The following is a 17,953-nucleotide window of genomic DNA, read 5'->3' on the forward strand; positions in this document are numbered from 1 at the left end:
ACTGCTAAATGTACCGAACGACGAGGATGGGATTCGAACCCACGCGTGCAGAGCACAATGGATTAGCAGTCCATCGCCTTAACCACTCGGCCACCTCGTCGTATTACGTGCCGTCTTTTATTTAGCACTCCCGATTCAGATCATCAGCTCATTAGTAGAGAACTCAAAGAACTGAACTGAGTGTGTTAGATAAGAAGGACACACAAAAAGTTCAGCATGGGGTCCCCAGGACCTAGATTAAGGTCCAGTGCTAAAGGAACCGAACGACAAGGATGGGATTAGCAGTCCATCGCCTTAACCACTCGGCCTCCCCGCCCCCTTGCTGACTGAGAGAGGCCATGCTGCGGACCTTTTCAGCTGCTGCTGCTGTGCTTTCAGCAGGCTGTTTTGAGCACAGAGGGAATAGTGAATGAGCCGTCTTTTACACACCTCTAATCTGTTCCGTAGAAACACGGTGCAGCAACCCGTGCCAGGAGACTGTTTGTGCGGCAGTTTAAAGCTTGCTACCACCTTGTCGGTTCACATCCACGTAGGTGCCTGCAAAGGTCACGACCGTCGCCGGCATTCTTTCGCAGAGGCAATATTGTAGCCTATGAGGTTTATCCGAGGCGCGATCATTGCTGGTTGAAAACTTTACCCAATACCCCGCCAGGATGACTTGAAATACAGTCAGCTTTGGCAATTTTTGCTAGCCTCTCTGGAGGCTTAGAGTATTGTTGAGAAAAAATAGCCTGGTTTCGTTTCTCGTCGAAAAGGTGTCTGCTGATGATTGAGCGCCAGAGCCAGAAGGCTTGTTGTTTTGTAAATATGTCCTCAAGACGGGTATCATTAAACTGCAGCGCAATTACAGCTCACCGTTACCCATCGTAAACAGGTTGGGCCTGGCTGGTCCGGTGGGCTCTCAGTGGCGCTAAAGCTTCCAGTGCATGTCGAGCACAATGTATTAGCCTTCCACCGCCTTACCCGCTGGACCACCTCGTCATCTTGCGTGGTTTCTTTGTTTAACACTCCTGAACCATGTGCATGTGGATGCCTTCTTCGTCTTTTGTTTCAGCCGCCGAGGGCCTGTTTTCCACTGAGGCCCTGTGTCAAACTCCCTATGAGACACAATCGAACGTTAGTAGTAACCTCCGATTACGGCCGAATGTGGATTCTGCTCGGACGACGGGGCACCGGTACATCCTTTGTAGCTTTGGCTTGTTAGCCAAACGCTACAGCAGTTTGCCATTTCCCATGAAATCATCCTTGATTTCCTTAAGAAAGGTGCCCCAAATTGGTGGAAAATCACATCTCAACCATACGCTGTCCAAAGCATTGACCCGCCTTCACGCGGCAAAACAGAACGTGTTGTTGGCCCGCACTGCTGGGTCAAACTGCGCTTCCCAAAAACAGATTGGGTCAAAACCGACAGAAGAAAACTCTAAGCCTGCTCTAAGCCCTACCCACGGGGAGGGCTCGACAGTCTCGCACAACGCGAGAGCCTCCGTTTCGCCTGTGTGATTTGGGGGCCGATGAAAACTGGGTCCGACCCGGTGAAGAAGCCCACGACCAGCCCGGCTAGCTCAGTCGGTAGAGCATGAGACTCTTAATCTCAGGGTCGTGGGTTCGAGCCCCACGTTGGGCGGCTTTGTTGACTCTCTTTCTTCCCAAAAGGGTGGCGGGCTCCAGCGTGCCCATTCGCCGCGCAGGCTGAGTGGATTTTGCGAGCTCCGGAAACATCTTTCAAAACAGATGTCGCTGTTAGTGCGAGCAATTTTAATCCCTATCACTAACCCTAACCCTTGCTTTTACACCGGTGATCCGGCGGCAGCAAGCAACAGCGGCTGTCTCTGTGGCGCAATCGGTTAGCGCGTTCGGCTGTTAACCGAAAGGTTGGTGGTTCGAGCCCACCCAGGGACGTGTGAAATGCCGGAGTTTTGCACGCGCGTCAGGTGTCCACTAACGCCTATGCCATTCTTAGGGTTGCGAGGCACAGCTTTCTCAGGGCGTTTATCTTGTGCACCTTCAATAAGCTGGCTTGTTTTAAAAGAACTCAGCGGCGGGCATTTGGTGAACATTTTCACCAGCTCGAGTAGTTTGCTGTGGCATGTGGATGCCTTCTTAACTGATGATCTGTCTCTGGGGCTCATCTAGTTGACATAGTATCCGCTGACATTCGGCTGAAGGTGCTGATCCACCATCTGCTCTTGGTACGGACTGGAACCGGGGGACTGTAGTGACCATCAGATCGGAATGCAGAATGGATCTGGTGGCTACGGTGACCTCAGAATAAGAAGAAACAGACTAATATTAATGTAGATGCAAAAGTTCCATGTTGCCACAAAGTCAATACCCAATACCCCACCGGGATGACTTGAAATACAGTCAGCATCTGCAATTTTTGCCAGTCTCTCTGGAGGCTTGTTGAGAAAGATAGTCTTGCTTCGTTTTGTTTCCTTTTATTGGCGTGGCTGGTTGTTGGTCCTCGTCAAAGAGGTGTCCACCGATCATAGCGTGCCGGAGCCAGAAGACTTGTTGTTTTGTCAATATGTTCTCAAGACTTTGCGGCAGGTATCAATAAACTACAGCACAATCACAGCTCGCCGCTACCCATCGTAAACAGGTTGGGCCTGTCTGTTCCGGTGGGCTCTCAGTGGTGCTAAAGCATCAGATGAAGAGGATGGGATTCGAACCCACACAAACCAAGGCGTGCCGAGCACAACGGACTAGCCTTGCATCGCCTTAACCACTCGACCACCTTTCGTTTTGCGCGGTCCTTTTGTTTAACACTCCCGATTCAGACCACCAGCTCATTAGTAGAGCGCTCAGTGAACTGAACTGAGTGTGTCAGATAGAGAAGACACACAAAAATTGCAGAGTGGGGTCCCCAGGACCGAGGATCACTGCTAAACGTACCGAACGACGAGGATGGGATTCGAACCCACGCGTGCAGAGCACAATGGATTAGCAGTCCATCGCCTTAACCACTCGGCCACCTCGTCGTATTACGTGCCGTATTTTATTTAGCACTCCCGATTCAGATCATCAGCTCATTAGTAGAGAACTCAAAGAACTGAACTGAGTGTGTTAGATAAGGAGGACACACAAAAAGTTCAGCATGGGGTCCCCAGGACCTAGATTAAGGTCCAGTGCTAAAGGAACCGAACGACAAGGATGGGATTAGCAGTCCATCGCCTTAACCACTCTGCCTCCCCGCCCCCTTGCTGACTGAGAGAGGCCATGCTGCGGACCTTTTCAGCTGCTGCTGCTGTGCTTTCAGCAGGCTGTTTTGAGCACAGAGGGAATAGTGAATGAGCCGTCTTTTACACACCTCTAATCTGTTCCGTAGAAACACGGTGCAGCAACCCGTGCCAGGAGACTGTTTGTGCGGCAGTTTAAAGCTTGCTACCACCTTGTCGGTTCACATCCACGTAGGTGCCTGCAAAGGTCACGACCGTCGCCGGCATTCTTTCGCAGAGGCAAAATTGTAGCCTATGAGGTTTATCCGAGGCGCGATCATTGCTGGTTGAAAACTTTACCCAATACCCCGCCAGGATGACTTGAAATACAGTCAGCTTTGGCAATTTTTGCTAGCCTCTCTGGAGGCTTAGAGTATTGTTGAGAAAAAATAGCCTTGTTTCGTTTAGGTTTTGTTTCTCTTCAAAAATGTGTCTGCTGATGATTGAGCGCCAGAGCCAGAAGGCTTGTTGTTTTGTAAATATGTCCTCAAGACGGGTATCATTAAACTGCAGCGCAATTACAGCTCACCGTTACCCATCGTAAACAGGTTGGGCCTGTCTGGTCCGGTGGGCTCTCAGTGGCGCTAAAGCTTCCAGTGCATGTCGAGCACAATGTATTAGCCTTCCACCGCCTTACCCGCTGGACCACCTCGTCATCTTGCGTGGTTTCTTTGTTTAACACTCCTGAACCATGTGCATGTGGATGCCTTCTTCGTCTTTTGTTTCAGCCGCCGAGGGCCTGTTTTCCACTGAGGCCCTGCGTCAAACTCCCTATGAGACACAATCGAACGTTAGTAGTAACCTCCGATTACGGCCGAATGTGGATTCTGCTCGGACGACGGGGCACCGGTACATCCTTTGTAGCTTTGGCTTGTTAGCCAAACGCTACAGCAGTTTGCCATTTCCCATGAAATCATCCTTGATTTCCTTAAGAAAGGTGCCCCAAATTGGTGGAAAATCACATCTCAACCATACGCTGTCCAAAGCATTGACCCGCCTTCACGCGGCAAAACAGAACGTGTTGTTGGCCCGCACTGCTGGGTCAAACTGCGCTTCCCAAAAACAGATTGGGTCAAAACCGACAGAAGAAAACTCTAAGCCTGCTCTAAGCCCTACCCACGGGGAGGGCTCGACAGTCTCGCACAACGCGAGAGCCTCCGTTTCGCCTGTGTAATTTGGGGGCCGATGAAAACTGGGTCCGACCCGGTGAAGAAGCCCACGACCAGCCCGGCTAGCTCAGTCGGTAGAGCATGAGACTCTTAATCTCAGGGTCGTGGGTTCGAGCCCCACGTTGGGCGGCTTTGTTGACTCTCTTTCTTCCCAAAAGGGTGGCGGGCTCCAGCTCCATTCGCCGCGCAGGCTGAGTGGATTTTGCGAGCTCCGGAAACATCTTTCAAAACAGATGTCGCTGTTAGTGCGAGCAATTTTAATCCCTATCACTAACCCTAACCCTTGCTTTTACACAGGTGATCCGGCGGCAGCAAGCAACAGCGGCTGTCTCTGTGGCGCTACCTGGAGCAGGATCGTCTGTTTCCGCGGCCGTCTCCTCGTCCAATCGCCGATCTCGCCGTCCATTGTGAGAATGGACGAGAGCCAATCGCATCGTTCGAGCTCCATTGTTGAGAGCCACTCACAGCGCTTACCCAGCCGGCATTTCAACGTTGATTCACCGTTGAAACAACGTCAAGTACCATGGTTGGATCAACGGTGAAAAACCTTTCGGATTTGCAAAAATTTTCAACGTTGATATTGTGACGTCTTTTCAACGTGGAAGTAACAACGTTGATTCACCGTTGAAATTGCGACTTTGTTTCACCCTTTTACCTTTCGGGTTATGGTCATCTGTCGACGTTGAATCAACGGTGAATAACCTTTCGGATTTGCAAAAAATTTCAACGTTGATATTATGACGTTGATTCACCGTTGAAATAGCGACTTAGTTTCACTTTCAGCAACGTTAAATACACAACTGTACGTTCAATTACAACCAGTTTGCATTTAGATCAACCCTGTACATACTTATTATTTAAAAAACAAATAGCTAGCAGCAATGGGTTTACTGTCAACTTCAATAAACTAACACATGATCAATATTATAAAACAAGTTTTATTTTGGAAACATACACTGTATAAATCAAAATAAAAACCTGTCGAAAACATTTTCCAAAAACAATACAAACACATTAATTCTGCTCACATGTTATTGTAGCCCAGTTTGTGATGAATACAAAGTAATCAGACTTTAGACATTATACACTACCACTCAGAAGTTTCTCACAGTAAAATTAAAACAAATGTTTTTTAAAGTCTCTTCTGCTCACCAATCCAAAGTACAGAAAAATTAAATAATATATTTGTACTATTTAAAATGTTTTTCATTTGAAGATATTTGAAAATGTAATTTAATCCTGTGATGTCAAAGCAGAATTTGTATCATTACTCATGATCAAGTCACATTAACCTTCAGAAATCATTCTAATATTCTGATTTGCTGCTCAGAAAAATATGTTGGAAACAGCTCAGTAGAATTCTTTCAGTTTGCTTTGATGAACTGAAAATAAAACAATTTATCTGATATAGAAATCTATTGTAATATTATAAATGTCTTTATTATCACTTTTGATCAATGTAAAGCATCCTTGCTAAATAAAAGTTTTGAAGTATAGTATATAATTTTACAAATGATTTTTATTTCAAGTAAATGCTAATCTTTGGATCTTCCTATTCATCAAAGAATCCTGAAGGAAAAAAAATCTACTGTTTAAATATTGATAATAATAAATGTTTCCTGAACAGCATATTAGGATGATTTCTAAAAGTTCATGTGACACTGATGACTGGAGTAACAGTAATAAATTACATTTTAAAATATTTTAAATATTATTAAATATTATTTTAAATAACACAAATATTATAAAGCAGAAGGAAATTATTTAATAATAATAAAAAAAACCTTACTGTTCAAAAACTTTTGACTCGTAGTGTATTTTTTTCACAAAAAACACACAGATGTCAGGGTTTAAACTTCTCCAAATTCCTAGACCCCAGAAGGTTAAAGACTCAAAAGTTTTTGAGCAATAACATGCATATTTTGCGCTGCACAAGAGAAACCTTTTTTGACTAAAACCACTTGATCTCTTATTTGGTGGTTAACTATGGTTCTGTGAAAACAGGTTTACAAATGTGTCTCATTATAAGAGATGTGTACATTTGTGCAGTGCAAATGGGTAAAAGACTTTGAGAATGGAACCTGCAATAAGAAACCATGTCGTGGTGAAGGGATCAAAAAGCAATCGCCATAAAATTCTTTATGCAGGAAATATCTTAAATGAAATGTATTTATTATTTTAAGCCAAAATGTTTCTTCAAATTCTGATAAAAACAACAGCCTTGTGCATATATCATGGTTGTGCTTCAGGTGATCTTTGAAAGAGTCCCAGCTCTAGGTCCTTTCTGATGCTGTCCCCTCCTCTCTCCTCGACTTGTGTGCTTTCTGTGCTGTCCTGCATGAACAAAAACACCAAACATAACATTTCATAAAATACCAGTGTTGATACTGTTAAATATCTTTAACTGAAAACACTCAATTCAAAACAAATCTTGTACAATATTTTTACTTTACAGTCCAATAACAGTGGAGTTGGAAACAAAGTGCACAACACTTCATTAAACACATTTTGACGTATTCAGATTAAAGTTTAAAACAACATGGTTTTAATCACAATTCTAACAAAACAGTATACTTAGTGAAACAAGTAAAATTATATTGAGTACATTTGTATTACATTAAATAAACTTATGACAAAAGATCAATGAATCTCTACCAGAACTGACAGTGCAAAGATGAACAATTCCTTACCAAACTGCCAATAAGCTGGATCCTTAATTACTCTACAAGGAGAAAGAATAAATGGTTTACTGAAATTTTCTTAAAAAGCTGTTTTTCGTTTTAAACCATTCCTTTAAACAATCTTAATTAATTTTAATTAAAGATATTTGCCATTATATGATATTCAGAAAAGAAAGATAAAGTATGTCATCTTTAGGACTGTTATTATAGGATTAAAATGCAGTACACATCTGCAGTAATGCATGGCATTTATATCGAAAAATGTGAATCTCTAAAAGACATTAACAAATACTAGCAACACACAACAACACCAGATATATAACCGTTATACGACCAGATGAGCTAATATTGCTAGCGCGCTAAATGCGATTAGCTTCTAACTTTTGCTGTCTGTGATAATAAAGCAGCACAAACACACACTCAAGTATTTAACTTCTGCAGTTTACATGTCCTTTACCAATTTGTAAACTCTTGTACTATTTTTTTAAAAGGTAATAATAAATACTTATTGTCTTACCTGATTTAGCCAGTGCTGTATGTTTTCAGGGATTCGCAGCTCACGTCTATTTCCTCTGTGTTCCGGTTTTTGTTCTCCCTTGGGATCTCACAATTCAAATACGCTCAAAATAAAAATATAATAGGAAAATATCAAATAATTCGGGACCAACTGAATAATTTCGGTAAGCAGCAGCTCTCATACAGTCTTCACAGCCTCAGAAGAAAATGCGGTAACGGTCGAATTTTTTTAAATTACAACAGCGCGCGCAGTTTCACCTGTCAGTTTCCTGAATGACAGCCAGATGAACCAATCATGATCAAAGCAGTAAGGTAAAACAACCAATAGGAATTGTTTCAGCATGTGGTAGCGAAATGAATTTAGTTTTATTGTTGGTGATGATTATATTTAAATACACTTACATTTTATAATAAGTTTCATGAAATAATAATGTTCATAATCATTTAAAAGGCAAACATTTCTTTGTAGGCTGAATCTTATGTTGATTTATAAGTTAACCTTGTTAATAATAATTATTATTATTATTAATATTATAATTTAAACACTTGCTTTTGAAGGCATATATAACCATTTAGCATTCAAAATTTTATTAAAGTTGTTTTACCGTTGAAACAACAACCGACCTAATTTCAAACAAATTTCAACGTTGAATTTCGGTCATGTGTTGACTGATCTTCAACCATTGAGCATTCAACGTCACATCAACGTTGTTTCACTGTTGAAACAACAACTGACCTTATTTCAACCAAATTTCAACGTTGAAGGTCGGTCATGTGCCGGCTGGGTAGTTTCATTATAAGTCAGGTTCAAAAATCAGACAAACGGAATATAGGATAACTTTTCAAAGTAAGTAATACATGTTTTCTACTTTCTTCCTCTCTGTTTACAATGTTCTCAATTGGTAACTCGTTACGTTTCGTCCGTCGTTCATCCGTGTTTGGCGTTCACAAACCTTTGACTCGCGAATTGCCCATAATGAAACACCGTTTAAATGTAATCTTACTTTCTAAAGTCTATTTACTCGTTCTTAAGTTCGATTTAAATGGGGGAAAAAACGCGTTTCAGCTGTAAGTGCAGTCATTCCTTATGACAGTTTACCGTGTTTTTACTATAGTGAATCGTAGTAACCATGTTGTGTTTTTGGCTGATCGATTACAACTGTATGAACACAGTCTTACTATAAATGAAAATCTGAATGAATAGCAACAACAAAAAACGTTGTGCTTGTGTTTGTCGTCATTTACCATGGCTTTACTATAGTGAAAGTGTAGTAATCATGTTTCCTTGCCTATAATCTCACATATTAAACACAATTGTGCCTATAATCGTACTTATTAAACTCAGTTTACTCGTTCTTTAAGTGTAAACACAGTCTTACTATAAATTAAAATATGAATGAAAAAAACAAGTAATTTACCATGCTTTTACTAAAGTGAAAGTGTAATAATCATGTTTTGTTTTCATGATTTGCCTATAATCTCACATATAAAACACCATTTGCCTGTAATTTTGCATAGTAAACACATTTATTCTATTTAAAGTTTGATTTGGATTTAAAAATATGTTTAGTTGTAGACATTTCTAATTACCATTTAATGTGATTTTGCTATGTGTGAATGTAGTAATCAAGTTTTGTGTTTGCAGATGGATTACTATTTATATAAACAGATGCAAGTGCTACAAATAATAATTGAAATGAAAATTCAATGTTATATAGACATCCCTTACAAAAATTAAACATGGTTTATAAAGTTTACTTACTATGTTGTTTGTTTGTTTGTTTTTTTCTCAGATTGATTATCATATCATGTATAACCACAGCTTTTAACTAACAATGTACTTTATTTTACATTGTCATTAATACATGCTATATGTAGTTACTATAGTAATAACAGTAAATTATGTGTAATTGGATTCAACTAACTGTAAACCAAACAAAACAATAATCTTACCCCTTTAGTAACTGTATATGGTAATTTAATATTCAAATACTTATATGTATAATTGTAGTGTAACACCTTTAAATAAATGTGTAACCTTGTTTTTCTTTATTAGCAATAAAATAATGTATTGTTGTAATGGGTGCCATTATTTAGTTAGCTTTGTATCATTAAAAATAAATTAAAAACATTTGTGTAGTTGTCCAATACCTGCAAAATGCACATTACTGACTATTATTTTCCTATTATATTTAGATGAGCACTAAGCCAAAGAGCCACAAGGTCATGGGTGATGGCGAGTGGATGGCCAGGTTGAGGACTTTTGCCAGCTCTGGGGTTTGTCCGTCTGGAGGCAACAGACCAGCACCACGGCGGCGGAAGTGGTACAACCTCTACCAGAAGGTAAAGTTACCTGTATCTCATTGTAGAATATGAATGTGTACATTATTTGTCAAACATTTTTACACGTGACTGTGTTTAATGTTTTTGAAAGAAGTGGCTTATTAAGCCTGCATTTATTTGATCAAAAATACAGGAAAAATAATTTGTACTGCATATTTGTATTAATTTTTATTTTTAATGAAAACTGTGATATGTTTTGCAGAATTCATTGATGACTAAAAAGTTAAAAAGAACAGCATTAATTTCTTAAAAAAAAAAACCTTTTGAACAGTACTGTATATTGTTACAGAAGATTTTCTATTATATTTCTAATGCTGTTCTTTATTTAACTTTTTAATGATTTCTAAAATGATTGCTAAATATATTCAGTGTTGATGACAGAAATAAATTAAATTTAAAGTATATGTAACTGTAAATTTAAACTTTATTAACATTTTATAATATTATTGATGTTTTTTTGTATTTTTTATTAAATAAATGCTGGACTGATGAGCATAAGACACTTCTTTCAAAAACATTAAAAATAGTAATGTGTCCAAACTTTTGACTGATCCTGTATTTGTGTGTTTTCTTTTATTATTATTTTTTTTCATAGGAGAGCTGCTTGGTGTTGACTACCTCCTGCGTCAGACTGGACAGCCCCTGGTAGTGGACCCTGACTCAGAAGAGACAGAGAACATGCTGGAGGATGTGGATGAAGGCGAGGATGAAGAAGACGAGGGCTTCGGGGAGGACCAAACACTTGTGTCAAGTCTTACTGATGACCCAAGCTTCTCTCTGTCCTCCACTCAGCCTGTGCCTTCCTTTACTCAGCCTGATGCCCCCTTCACGCCAGGTGCCTCAGCGTCTCCTGACGAGTCTGTGGTATGTAAATATCTTGTTGAATGTATGTTTGTAATTATGTTTTATGTAATATTGTTAAATTTCTAGGGAAAAAAATAATTTGTGCTGACCTGTAGCTTTTTGTCTGAAGTTGACAAAAAAAAAACATCTAGAAAAACATATATATATTTATTAGTTGTTGTTTTTTTGTCCCACTTCACTGTACTCATAATGTTGTTCATTTCATTTTTTTCTTTTTGTTTGTATTTTTCTCCCAGGCTTCGGATAGTGCTGCTGTGCTGGACAAAGTGGACAGCCTTGCGGAGTATCTTGTGGAGCTCAGGAATCAGCCATCTCTGGCTCTCACCAACCATCAGGTCAGTTTCTCTTCTTGACCTGTCATATGTTAACACTACACAGCAAAAAGGCCAGAGTTAAATTAACTCTCCAGGGAGTTTATATGAGTCCACTCTCAAAAGTGTTAAGTGTTAAAATCAGAGTGTTAAATTAACACTGAAGCAGAGTTAAAGTTAATGAGATAATTAGTGATTAACGAAGTGATGATTGATCATTTTTGAAGACACCTGATGTTAACAAGCACAATCACCAAAGGAGAAAATCACATTTTTTAAGAAACCATTACAGTGGTCAGTGTTTGCATTAGTTGGGCTCTTGAACTTAACGTTTGTAAAATCTCATATTGTTTGGCTGCTGTAGCAGTGTTATAACAGCCAGACAAAAGGCAATCAGGTTTTCAATAATTCTTTGTGAAATGTTAGACTATGGTTTTTATCACTGGTAACATAGACTCTATGAATGAGAACCACATCTTTAATCAGACAGATATGTAAGAAAAAAAAAAAAGTATTTTGATCAAAGTCTATACAAAAGAAAAAAGAAAATAAACTAGTTAAGACACACAGACATGAAGAATCAGTGTGAGAACCACAACAACGGTGACCATCAAAAATAGTATTGTAGCCAATCAGGACTCATCCATGACTCCCATCATGCATTGCGGCAAGGATAAATGATGAGAGTTCAGAGTTGATCTGTTTATCTGAACACGTCGTTTGTCACCGTTCCTGAGATTCATACGCTGGTTCTTGATGTCTGTGTGTGTCTAAACAACCCAATTTTGACTTATGAGAAATTCTTCCAGAATATATTTTAAAGAAAGATGGAGAGATTTGTTTTTTGTGGACTCATGAGACTAAATATGTACAACAGTTAATAGACTGAACTCTTCTAGAAGCTAACTCAGAGACTTGATTCTAAATTGAGTTCAATGATTCAGGTCAAGCAATGATTACATTAAAACATAACCATCACCCCTGATGGCTTGTGATCTTGGCTTGCCTGGTTGTTTTCCCTCAAATAAAGCAGCCCAGCAAGATCTAATGTTAATGACATAAGGGTCAAGAGCCCAACTAATGCAAACACTGACCACTACAATGGTTGCTTAAAAAATGTGGGTTTCTCCTTTGGTGATTCTGCCTGTTAACATCAGGTGTCTTCAATAATGATCAATCATCACTTCGTTAATCACTAATTATCTCATTAACTTTAACTCTGCTTCAGTGTTAATTTAACTCTCTGATTTTAACACTTGACACTTTTGAGAGTGGAATCATATAAACTCCCTGGAGAGTTAATTTAACTCTGGCCTTTTTGCTGTGTACCACTTGTTTTGTTTTCTCATTTGCCTTGTATTATATGCTCTCTCTGCTTAGGTGAGCAATATAGTTGGCAGAACCTGCTGGATTACGATAAGAAGAGAGTGATGTTTGCTGCCAGACACCAGAGTAGGCTGGACACAGGTTCACTCCAGGGGTGGAGAGCGTGAAGAGGCAGACATTCACCACCACTGCCCCACTTGCCCAGTGGCCAGATTGTTGTCGCCTGATAGAGACCATTTCAAGCTCTGTGCCATCCATAAGAGTCCAAAAAAGAAAGGGGATAAAGTTTTATTTATGTGTATTGTTTTCTGCCTTCTGTTCTTTTGCACTTGCAATGAATGCACTAGTGCCATGGACATTAAGACAGTTTTATTTAAAAGTATAGTTTTGTTTTCTGTTCTTTAGCACTTTCAAAACATGCACAGGAGTCATTAATATTTTAAAGTTTTATTCATTTGTATTGTTTTGTGCTTTCTGTTCTTTTCACTTGCAGTTGATGCACAAGACGGTTTTGTTTATATGTATAGTTCTGTTTTCTGTTCTTTTGCACTTGCAAAAAAAAGGCACAGGAGTCATGGACAATAGAAAGTATTATTAAGAGATATTATTCTGTTTTCTGCACATGCAACATAACTATAAGAATAAAAATGTAAAAAAAAAAAAAAAAAAGAATAATGAATAATTGGCTATGACTGATTGAAAAATAAAAGTTTGGTCATGATCAAATAACTCTTTTTGTTTGTCATTGTTACAGTATCATTAAACAGTTATACGCCCTTTTAAAAATGTTGATAAATTTGGGGATGATTTAATACATAAATGTAAAAAATTTTGTACTATAAGTTTTAGAACATAACTACAGCCGAAATATATTTAAAGTGCAAAAACTTTGAATAAAATATCAATAATCAGTAATATAAATCTAATAAAATATTAATTTGTCATTTCAAAAGTGATTTCATTCATTTGGACATCATTCATGTGATAATTACTGATAAATAAAACATTCAGTAAACACTTCAATGTATGGCAACGCTGTAATATGAACTGGGAAGCTTGTGATCATCCTTACTCCCATATAAATGTACAGGAAAATAGAGAAAACATTTTTTTTTTCAGATAATTTATTGTAAATATACACTCCAAAAACATTGCTTTAAAGGACAAAGAGATAAAATTCCCTTTCACTTCTTTTCTCCTCATTTTTTTCTTTTCTCTCTCTTTTTTCTTTCTTTTTCTCTTTTCCCCCTTCTCCCCCCTCCTTCCTTTTCTTCCCCCCCCTTAACAGACTATTGTTCCCCAGCTTTGGCGCAATCGGTTAGCGCGTTCGGCTGTTAACTGAAAGGTTGGTGGTTTGAGCCCACCCAGGGACGTGTGAAATGCCGGTGTTTTGCACGCACGCGCGTCAGGTGTCCACTAACGCCTATGCCGTTCTTAGGGTTGCGAGGCACAGCTTTCTCAGGGCGTTTATCCTGTGCACCTTCAATAAGCTGGCTTGTTTTAAAAGAAGTCAGCGGCGGGTGTTTGATGAACATTTTCACCAGCTCGAGTTTGCTGTGGCATGTGGATTCATTCTTTACTGATGATTTGTCTCTAAGGCTCATCTAGTTGACATGGTATCCGCTGACATTCGGCTGAAGGTGCTGATCCACCATCTGCTCTTGGTACGGACTGGATCCGGGGGACTGCAGTGACCATCTAATCGGAATACAGAATTGATCTGGCGGCTACGGTGACCTCAGAATAAGAAGAAACAGACTAATATTAATGTAGATGCTAAAGTTCCATGTTGCCACAGTGTCAGATTGGAGAGGATCTGGGGCCTCATGTACAAAGACTTGCGTTGAATTATTACTAAAACATTGCGTACGGACAAAGCTGTAAATGTGCGTACGCAGTAAAAAAATCAGATGTATGAAACACTGCGTACGCGGAATTCCACGCATATCTCTTTGTACATCCGAATTAACGTGAAATTGAGCGCACATGCACGAGCGCAAAACCCCTCCCTGCCTCCTCCCCCGTATTAATATAGTAATGACTCCACTTTGGCAAAACCAAACGAAAAAGCAAGCAAGAGAAACTTAACAGAATGTGATTTGAAGGTGCTCCTCACCGGTAGACCGGAGAAAAACTGTTATTTGCAAGTTTGTAAAAAAAAAAATAATAAAAAAAAAAATAAAAAAAAAATAGAGTGGGAGAGTTTAGCTGACGCGGTTAACGCAGTGGGGTCTGAACATCGCACTATGAACGAATTAAAAAAGAAATGGTCCGATGTAAAGGTGCAGGTGGAGAACAGCGGCGACTTAGCCTACGTTTCAGCGCATCAGTCAGAGTCATAGAGCGCAAGCAGATGAACATCGTTGTCTTGTAACGGTAAAATATCTTGTTTGAATAAGTGCAACGTTGTCTTTATGAAATAAACAATAGTAGGCCTATGTCTATAAAGGTTCATATAATGCCTCACCACACGGTGTGATGTTGACATAATGTGATTTAGTTTGACACAAAGCAACCGAGTGATCCTTATCAGCTAGGTAAAATATTTTATAAGAAATTTCTATTTTTATTTTATGGTTATCTGCTGAATTTGCTGATGCTTGTAAATTACATGATGTAATTTATTAACATTTCATCATATTATATAGCCTATATAGCCATTGAGAGGGACATCCCAGTGGATCACAGTGTTGTTTGAATTAGTTTACATAAGATATATATATATATATATATATATATATATACACACACACACACACACACGATATTTACATACCCTCTATATGTATATTAGCTATCTGTATAAAAGTTATTAATACTAATTAAATATAAAATAAGAATATTATTGTGTGTTATTTTTTTGGTGGTGGAGGGGTTGGGGTTGGGGGGGGGGTGCCCTTTTTTTCAGTTTCAGCACATGCCCCTCAAAAGGTCTGTGCACGGCTCTGGTGCCACCGGCATTTCAGCTGCCAAATCGCCCGCTCTACAAGTGCGAGAATGGGCATCATTGTATCTGCGCTCTTGGTCAGTTTGTTGGTTGTTGAGGGGGGTTAACAGCCCACGTCTTTAATGGATAACCGCGGTCTCCTGATATGCAGTTAAATAATTACGCTCAATAAAATAAAATAAAGTAAAACTTAGCTGTTTCCGATTCCATGCTGCGGACCTTTTCAGCTGCTGCTGCCGTGCTTTCAGCAGGCTGTTTTGAGCACAGAGGGAATAGTGAATGAGCCGTCTTTTACACACCTCTAATCTGTTCCGTGGAAACACGGTGCAGCAACCCGTGCCAGGAGACTGTTTGTGCGTCATGTTTAAAGCTTGCTGCCACCTTGTCGGTTCACATCCACGTAGGTGCACGAAAAGGTCACGACCGTCTCTGGCATTCTTCTATCTGGCAATATTGTAGCCAATGAGGTTTATCCGAGGCGCGATCATTGCTGGTTGAAAACTTTACCCAATACCCCGCCAGGATGACTTGAAATACAGTTAGCTTTGGCAATTTTTGCTAGCCTCTCTGGAGGCTTAGAGTTTTGTTGAGAAATATAGCCTTGTTTCGTTTAGGTTTTTTTTCCTCGCCAAAAAGCTGTCTACTGGTGATAGAGCGCCAGAGCCAGAAGGCTTGTTGTTTTGTCAATATGTTCCCAAGACAGGTATCGTTAAACTGCAGCACAATTACAGATCACCGTTACCCATCGTAAACAGGTTGGTCCTGTCTGGTCCGGTGGGCTCTCAGTGGCGCTAAAGCTTCCAGTGCGTGTCGAGCACAATGTATTAGCCTTCCACCGCCTTAACCACTGGACCACCTCATCTTGCGGGGTTTCTTTATTTAACACTCCTGATTCATGTGCATGTGGATGCATTCTTCGTCTTTTCTTTCAGCCGCCGAGGGCCTGTTTTCCACTGAGGCCCTGCGCCAAACTCCCTATGAGACACAATCGAACGTTAGTAGTAACCTCCGATTACGGCCGAATGTGGATTCTGTAGCTTTAGCTTATTAGCCAAACGCTACACCAGTTTGCCATTTCCCTTGAAATCATCCTTGATTTCCATAAGAAAGGTGCCCCAAATTGGTGGAAAATCACAACTCAACCATACGCTGTCCAAAGCATTGAACCGCCTTCACGCGGCAAAACAGAACATGTTGTTGGCCCGCACGGCAAAACAGAACATGTTGTTGGCCCGCACTGCTGGGTCAAACTGCGCTTCCCAAAAACAGATTGGGTCAAAACTGACAGAAGAAATCTCTAAGCCTGCTTTAAGCCCTACCCACGGGACGGGTTGACAGTCTCGCACAACGCGAGAGCCTCAGTTTCGCCTGTGTAATTTGGGGGCCGATGAAAACTGCATCCGACTAAAATTACAAAAAATTTTTTAGGACTCTCATGATGTTTCAGATGTAACTTTTCTCATCTCTGTTGTTAGGTTGTCACCATCTCTGAGACTCAAAGTGTCAGAAGTCGCCTAAGCTGGTTTTGCAAAATGGAGGTCAAGATTATACTTTCAGGGATCATTTCTATAGTTTTTAACTAGGAAATGTGTTTCAAAAGTGTAGTGTCTCCCAAACTACGATGATGAGCTTTGATACTCTTTTCTGAGCGTGAATCGGGTGTGGAGTAATTGTTTATTTCATATGTTCCACACCATTGATGAACTTTCTGTGTGGCGTTTATGCAGCATAGAAGAAGAGAGTATGATCAGAGTGGTCTTTGAAAATTGTAAATATCAGATTAAAAATCTTGCAAATAGTTGCGATCAATTGAACATCGGATATGATTCTGTTTGTAATTAATTGTTTAGCTCATAATTGGTGTATATCTGATGAAACTACTTTTTTTTTTTTTACATTTTTGTGGGTGGGTGTCACCATCCTTGAGATTCAGAATGTCAGGATAAGATGTCAGCTGGTTCTATCAACTTAAAGTTGCCATAAAAATGCATTGAGAGAATTTTTTTATTTGTTCTTTGATATCTACATAGAAGGTATTTGGCATAGGAAAGGGCAAACAATCTCCAGAAACGGTTTTACAGGACCATTTACAACCCTAGGATTTGTCCCTAGAATGAAATGCTCTGTTATTGCCTTTTTTGGAAGCTTCATGAATATTAATGAGCTCTGCTCCAATTGGCTGTTTCACAGAGCTGCTCATCTCTATAGCTGGCACATTGATAAAAATATATATTTAATTAGGAGCTCTAGCCGCTTTTAATATGTGGTTTGTTGAATCTGCCGTTTTGAATCGCAGATATTTTAGTCTCATTACTGTGATCCATGTGCTCTGTGTAAAGTTATAATGCAGAGGGAGCTCTTCTTACCACACAAGTTCAGCTGCTTCTCGGTGATACTCTGGATCTGTAAATCATTCGCCTTCATCAGCGCAGTTATTTCTCCATCATTCACCATCATCAGCACAGTCATCTCTCTGTTTATGTGGTAAGTGATATCTTTTGTACTGCAATGTAACAGGCTAGTGCTAGCATTAAGCTAACCGTGTCCCTTCAGTGGCTTGCTTTGTTTTACTGATGTA

At 39.8% G+C, this 17,953-nt stretch overlaps 9 non-coding genes across 9 annotated transcripts; 7 read left to right on the forward strand and 2 right to left on the reverse strand.

Moving 5' to 3' along the window:
• Nucleotides 1-18: 18 nt before the first annotated feature.
• Nucleotides 19-100, reverse strand: trnas-gcu (transfer RNA serine (anticodon GCU)). The gene has a single exon. It is a non-coding gene; the product is annotated as a tRNA-Ser (tRNA).
• A 463-nt stretch (nucleotides 101-563) lies between these two features.
• Nucleotides 564-704, forward strand: LOC141313957 (U4 spliceosomal RNA). The gene has a single exon (XR_012350022.1). It is a non-coding gene; the product is annotated as a U4 spliceosomal RNA (small nuclear RNA).
• Nucleotides 705-1,551: 847 nt separating this feature from the next.
• Nucleotides 1,552-1,624, forward strand: trnak-cuu (transfer RNA lysine (anticodon CUU)). The gene has a single exon. It is a non-coding gene; the product is annotated as a tRNA-Lys (tRNA).
• A 201-nt stretch (nucleotides 1,625-1,825) lies between these two features.
• trnan-guu (transfer RNA asparagine (anticodon GUU)) lies at nucleotides 1,826-1,899 on the forward strand. The gene has a single exon. It is a non-coding gene; the product is annotated as a tRNA-Asn (tRNA).
• Nucleotides 1,900-2,899: 1,000 nt separating this feature from the next.
• Nucleotides 2,900-2,981, reverse strand: trnas-gcu (transfer RNA serine (anticodon GCU)). The gene has a single exon. It is a non-coding gene; the product is annotated as a tRNA-Ser (tRNA).
• Nucleotides 2,982-3,444: 463 nt separating this feature from the next.
• On the forward strand, nucleotides 3,445-3,585 carry LOC141313959 (U4 spliceosomal RNA). The gene has a single exon (XR_012350024.1). It is a non-coding gene; the product is annotated as a U4 spliceosomal RNA (small nuclear RNA).
• An 858-nt stretch (nucleotides 3,586-4,443) lies between these two features.
• On the forward strand, nucleotides 4,444-4,516 carry trnak-cuu (transfer RNA lysine (anticodon CUU)). The gene has a single exon. It is a non-coding gene; the product is annotated as a tRNA-Lys (tRNA).
• Nucleotides 4,517-15,809: 11,293 nt separating this feature from the next.
• LOC141313982 (U4 spliceosomal RNA) lies at nucleotides 15,810-15,949 on the forward strand. Its single transcript, XR_012350048.1, has one exon. It is a non-coding gene; the product is annotated as a U4 spliceosomal RNA (small nuclear RNA).
• Nucleotides 15,950-16,916: 967 nt separating this feature from the next.
• On the forward strand, nucleotides 16,917-17,132 carry LOC141313945 (small nucleolar RNA U3). Its single transcript, XR_012350010.1, has one exon. It is a non-coding gene; the product is annotated as a small nucleolar RNA U3 (small nucleolar RNA).
• Nucleotides 17,133-17,953: the final 821 nt, after the last annotated feature.

This window comes from Garra rufa, unplaced genomic scaffold (genome assembly GCF_049309525.1).
Source record: "Garra rufa unplaced genomic scaffold, GarRuf1.0 hap1_unplaced_007, whole genome shotgun sequence".
Classification (NCBI taxonomy): domain Eukaryota; kingdom Metazoa; phylum Chordata; class Actinopteri; order Cypriniformes; family Cyprinidae; genus Garra; species Garra rufa.